The sequence below is a fragment of the Sesamum indicum genome, linkage group LG2 (assembly GCF_026168435.1).
Source record: "Sesamum indicum cultivar Baizhima isolate 11 linkage group LG2, ASM2616843v1, whole genome shotgun sequence".
Taxonomy (NCBI): domain Eukaryota; kingdom Viridiplantae; phylum Streptophyta; class Magnoliopsida; order Lamiales; family Pedaliaceae; genus Sesamum; species Sesamum indicum.
This window is the reverse complement of record NC_142658.1, coordinates 11,242,592-11,248,372: the sequence shown is the minus strand read 5'-3', so window position 1 is coordinate 11,248,372 and position 5,781 is coordinate 11,242,592. Positions and strand designations below refer to the sequence as shown.

General features: G+C 36.5%; 1 pseudogene; it reads left to right on the top strand.

Annotated features, from left to right (window-relative positions):
• Nucleotides 1-2,451: 2,451 nt before the first annotated feature.
• LOC105155478 (subtilisin-like protease SBT3 pseudogene) lies at nucleotides 2,452-4,816 on the top strand (annotated as a pseudogene).
• Nucleotides 4,817-5,781: the final 965 nt, after the last annotated feature.

The following is a 5,781-nucleotide window of genomic DNA, read 5'->3' as shown; positions in this document are numbered from 1 at the left end:
GCCTTTGCATCCTAACACTTCACTGCGGCTATGATCAGATCCCAGTGTTGGTTCACTTTTTACTTTAACGACCATCTAACAATTAGCCCAAACCATTATATTTCCATTCATTTTTACGATGAACTGATCAAACTGCCCTTGTGGATTAAAAATTATAATTTTATTTATTTTTTTAAAAAAATATATTTTTTACAGACTAAGTGGATAATTTATTTAAAAATTTTCATCCATCCCCTTCGATTTTTTTATAAGTTTTAAATTTTTTTTAAAAAACTAAAAAAATACAGTAAGCACAAAGTTGATAATCTCATACATCCATCCAAGAATTTACATGATTTCATCAAACATTAAGCCCCGTATTTGTGTTTTTTCAAATAACAAGGGGATATTTGTAATTATGCTAAACCTCAATCGCTGTCATTGTAATTTACCCTAAAAAATAAAATGAAATGAATTTAGTTAAAATGAGATATTTTTTTTTTTGTTAGTATGTAATTGACATGAGATGAATGTATAATTATGATAGGTGAGGTTACACGTATAATGTAGGGATGTTCGAAAAAATCGTCGGATCATTACAACTTATTAGCCCACCCAAATCGCCGACAATTGACAGGTTAAGAATGGATTGAGTTGGTTCTGAATTAGTAAAAAAAGATCATATTTTAATAATTATATATATATTTAGTTAAACAGCATAAACCGCATTCGAAATTAGTAAATTGGGTTTGAGATATTTTGTGTTTATTTATTTATTAATTTTAGATGACCAAACAAACCCGTAACCTAGTCCGATGAGATGAGATGGAAAGTTTCCCAGAAAGAGGCACAGCTCTAACTTCTATGATTCTTTCATTCACAGGTAGCTAGACATCAGCCCTTGATCGTATAGAATATCTTCTGTTCTTTTTTTTCTTTAATAAATAAAATATTCGATATACATCATATTACAAACTTAAATTATTTAAAATTAAAAAATGATTAGTGTGTTATATTTCTAGCATCCTCCAATCATCGATATTATATAACTAAATTGTTGAAAATAATTTTACAATATTAAAATATATATTTATATTATTATAAAAAAGAAAGGTCTTTTGCAGTTACAAACGACGGTTGATGACATAGCTGTAATAATTTCTAAATATGACAATTATATTTTTTATTAGATAATTTTAAAAATTAATTGCAATTATTTTTTCGTACAAAATTGACTCTAGGCCATTTTAAAATCATTACACCAACTCTTTTGTTGTGTCAATAATAATTTAAGCTGCTTTAATTTTTCTTTTAAATACGATTTGTTGGTTTATATATTTTAGTTTTATTTATAATATACTTTTAAATACAAAAAAATATTTATTATATTTAAGAAAATTTTAAGCCCATTACTGTATTTTACAGAACGAGATGATAATTAACACCACTAAAGTCGGACAAAATTTTTTATTCCAAATTATATTATATATTTTACTTAATTTAATACGTACTCACCCCTTCTGCCATCATATATTTTATTTAAAAAAAAATTGACATACATAACAAATAAATATTAAATAAAATAAAAAATACAATACAATTTAAAATCGAAAATTCAATCACCATAATACGTGGAAAAGAAGTTATAATAGTGTTGTGGACCACAAGATATTTAAATTTTGTGCAAGTTTTGGAGTTTTTATGTGGCCATTGCTACATATCATATTTCCATCCTCTATTCTGCTTTTAGATTCCCTGATCTCTTCCACCATTATTAAACTCCATGATTGGTGGTGGGGAATCCCATAGCTCATCACACCACCTATGCCTTGCAACCCAATTTTATCCCTTGTACGTACAACTTGTTTCATTTATATTCATTATTCATAACTCTTTTTAGTAAAATAATTGCACGTAAACTAGCCTACCTAATCCTAGTATTTTATTAAGTATAAAATAGGAAAAAATTGCAATTTCGGCCCTCTGTGAATTTATTTTGATAATTTTATTGTGTACGTAATGTAAAATTTTGGCGCTTTGAGAATAAAAGCGACTGAAACTTGCTAAAAAAGCTGGAAAAGAGCGATACATTATGGAGGTCTGTTGAATTTCTATGTATTGTTAAAAGCGAACGAGTGATATTTCAATATTTTAAGCTTGAAAGAAACGATATTTTGAGAATTTCGACACGAGTGTAATAGATAATTATAGTAACTCTCCGAGAATCATTGTAATTAGACCCTATTTATACAAAGTAGAGTCTGCCATAATATTGAAAGAAGTTCGTAGGAGGTTTCCAACTTAATGGACAAAATTAGGGGGTCCATAGTGTGTGTCTGTGTGTGTGATTATGTGTGTTACAAATGGACAAAGTGAAAGACAAGTTGAAGTTTCCCATGCCTTCCCTGTGCTATATATAAGAGCGATGTCTTATTATTAGAGTATGCTCTAACTCCCCATTTCATTGCAAAAACATGACAATTCTCAACATTTTGTGTCTGTGTTTGTGTTTTCTCGCCATCACTGTTCCACAGTTGATGTCAACTTCCACAGACTCTGACACTTACATTGTCCACATGGACTTAACTGCCATGCCCAAAGCTTTCTCCAGCCACCGCACCTGGTACTCGACCACACTTTCCTCCGTTTCTAACAGCAACAAGGCCACCACTACTTCTAATCTTGTCTATGCCTACACCACTGCCATCAATGGTTTTAGTGCAGTTCTTTCATCTAGTGAACTCGACGCCATCAAGAATTCGGCGGGGTATGTCTCTTCAATTAGAGACACGACGGTTAAAGTCGACACGACTCAGTCGTACCGATTCCTCGGCCTAAATTCTGACAATGGGGCATGGCCAGCTTCTGATTACGGTAAGGACGTTATCGTTGGTGTGGTGGACACGGGAGTTTGGCCCGAGAGCAGAAGCTTCAACGATGATGGAATGACCGAAATTCCAGCACGATGGAGAGGGGAGTGTGAGAGTGGCACCCAATTCAACACCTCTTTGTGCAACAAGAAGCTCATCGGAGCACGTTATTTCAACAAAGGGCTACTTGCCAAGAATCCTAACTTGACTATTTCCATGAACTCTGCCCGTGACACAGATGGACACGGAACTCACACGTCCTCCACTGCTGCCGGGAGCTATGTTGAGGGTGCATCATTTTTTGGCTACGCCTCAGGGACTGCTAGAGGAATGGCTCCAAATGCTCGTGTCGCAATGTATAAGGCGTTGTGGGACGAAGGGGCTTATCTGTCTGATGTTCTTGCTGCTATAGATCAGGCAATCCTAGACGGCGTTGATGTCTTATCCTTATCATTAGGCATTGATGGCCTTGCTTTGTATGCTGATCCTATTGCTGTAGCAGCATTTGCAGCCATGGAGAAGGGCATTTTTGTCTCCACTTCGTCGGGGAACGAGGGGCCATTCCTTGAGACGTTGCACAACGGGACGCCTTGGGTTCTTAATGTTGCTGCTGGTACAATTGACAGGGAATTTCAAGGGACTTTATCTCTGGGCAATGGAGCTTCAGCCACAGGCTTGTCCCTCTACCCTGGAAACTCCTCTTCATCCGAATTCCCAATAGTTTATGTTGGCGCCTGCGAAAATGAGGACTCACTGAAGAAAGTGGGACACAAAATCGTCGTCTGCCTGGACTCGAATGACACATTGAGTGAACAACTTTATTATGTTCGCAATGCCAACGTTCTTGGTGGTGTCTTCATATCAAACAACACAGACTTAACGTTCTACATCCAAACTACATTTCCAGCCATATTTTTCACACTCGAGGAAGGCCAGAAAATTCAAGACTACATCAAAAGCGACTCCAAGCCTAAAGCCAGCTTTAAGTTCCAAGAAACAGGCCTTGCCACAAAGCCAGCCCCAAAATTGGCAAGCTACAGCTCAAGAGGACCATCACAGAGCTGTCCGTTCGTCCTAAAGCCCGACATTACGGCTCCTGGGGACCTAATTCTTGCTTCTTGGCCTTCAAACTCTCCTGTAACGGATATCAGTTCAGGACAACTTTACAACAACTTCAACCTTGTATCAGGAACATCAATGTCGTGCCCACACGCTGCTGGCGTGGCTGCCCTCCTGAAAGGGGCACACCCTGATTGGAGTCCAGCAGCCATCCGATCAGCCATGATGACCACCGCCAATGTGTTGGACAACACGAAGAGTCCCATTAAAGATAGCGGATCAAATAACAAACCAGCCACTCCTCTAGCCATGGGAGCCGGCCATATTGATCCAAACAAGGCATTAGACCCCGGACTTATCTATGATGCAAGTTCAGAAGATTACATCAATCTCCTATGTGCATTGAACTTCACTGCAAAACAGATACAGACAATCACCAGGTCAACTTCTTACGACTGCAAGAATCCATCACTCGACCTGAACTACCCCTCCTTCATCGCTTACTTCAACACAAACGACACCAATTCCACCAGCACGACAGTGAAAGAATTTCAGAGAACTGTCACTAACATCGGAGATGAAAATTCAATTTACATCGCGAAGTTGACAGCATTGGATGGACTGAAAGTTAGTGTTTCGCCCGGCAGGTTGGAGTTCAGCAAGAAATACGAGAAGAAAAGCTACAAACTGCGAATTGAAGGTCCAGGACTTATGAGAGATGGGCTGATTCATGGTTCCTTGACCTGGATTGATTCCAGTGGAAAATACAGCGTGAGAAGTCCCATAGTTGCTACAAATTTAATTCCCTGAAACATTTCCAGGCACTGATACCTTGACTGATTAACTTGTTTATCTTCATATGTGATTAATAAATTGTTTAGTAATTTGATTTTCTTTAATTTCTTGGACATTGTACGTAGTTTGTCTGAATATCTGAATTTCTTGAATTTCAGTGATTGTCAGTGTTCGTTCATATGATGCAAAATCCTTAAAAACAATTAAATTATGTTCGAGTTGGAGAGGACATAAAGTGATGACAATGGGAAGATGGGGACGTTTTACCATAGAAATGGATTGTGCTTTCTTATGAGACCCTTTTGGTTTCCAGTACTTCAAGAAATTGGGAATCTTGCTCAACAAATTCGGAAAAGATTAATAATGTGCATGAGACCATGATATCATCTTATCATTACAAGTAAGATTAAATGAAGTTCAAAATTTTGCTGCCCTTGCATTGTTTGTCCTTTTCATATATACATCCATAATATGTTTACGTGTAATTATCCAATTCGTTTGTAATTAATATGAAACGTGTAATAATATCATTGGTTTCCTGAGTGAGGGGCTTGGTATTGAGACACTCTTTTTTAACAAAGGGTGCTAAACAATTTGCAACTACATGGGACGCCTAAAATAATTTTAAGCTCCCTGAGATCAATACCATCAGCTCCCTAAACGAGCAATTTGGAACTCACTCATGGTCTCGTTTTTACAACGTGTGTCAAATGATGCGGCACGCATAATTGATGTCTTGTTTTTTAGGAAAATCGTCCGCTTAAACTCTCTAACCTTAATTATTTTTGTATAAGTAAATTAAATATGTCGTGAATTTAGCTTATTGCGGAGAATTCATGCATAACTTTAAGGTTATGGATTTAAATCTCATAAGTTTGTAGAATATTATAATAGTTTACAAAGAAATATTCTTCTATTTAAAAAATAAAAAATCATGCATAATGATAAATTTGTATGGGGGCCATTTGGGCTAAAATCCAAATGCATGTGATTGCTCAAGAATGTGAGTTGAGCAGTCATGTCTGTATCTCTGCAATTGGAGTCATTCTGGTATTCGTTTTTGCTCCTCCATATCTTT